Consider the following 628-nt stretch of genomic DNA (forward strand, 5'->3'; position numbering starts at 1 on the left):
GGCCGCGGGCGACGGGAACGGCTCTGCCGCCGAGGGCAGGGAGTGTGCAACACGGGCCACGGGCGCACTGTCCCGAACAGGTGTGCAGCGAGGGATAAGGGAGTGCAGCAGGTGTGCGACAGGTGTGCGAAAGGTGTGCGACAGGTGTGCAAAAGGTGTGCGACAGGTGTGCGAAAGGTGTGCGAAAGGTGTGCGAAAGGTGTGCAAAAGGTGTGCAAAAGGTGTGCAAAAGGTGTGCGACAGGTGTGCGAAAGATGTGCGACAGGTGTGCGACAGGTGTGCGATGAGGGGTAACGTGCAAGGGGTGTGCAACAGGTAATGGGCCTGCGGTAGGTGTGCAAGGGAGGCTACAGGTGCGTAATGGGTGTGCGAAGGGTGTGCATGGGTGTGTAATGAGCATCCAGAGGGTGTTCAGAGTTAACGGGTGCGTAACAGGTGTGCAATGGGTGTGCAAGAAAAGGTAATGCGAATGTAACAGGTGTTCTGGAGTGTGCAGTGGGCAGGGTGTGTGATGGCAGGGGCACATAATGAGTGGGTGTAGGTGCAATGGCACACATGGCACACCACAGCACACATGGCACATGTGGCACACATGGCATATGTGGCACACATGGCATATGTGGCACAC

The sequence above is a fragment of the Acanthisitta chloris genome, unplaced genomic scaffold (assembly GCF_000695815.1).
Source record: "Acanthisitta chloris isolate BGI_N310 unplaced genomic scaffold, ASM69581v1 scaffold25678, whole genome shotgun sequence".
In the NCBI taxonomy this organism is placed as follows: Eukaryota; Metazoa; Chordata; class Aves; order Passeriformes; family Acanthisittidae; genus Acanthisitta; species Acanthisitta chloris.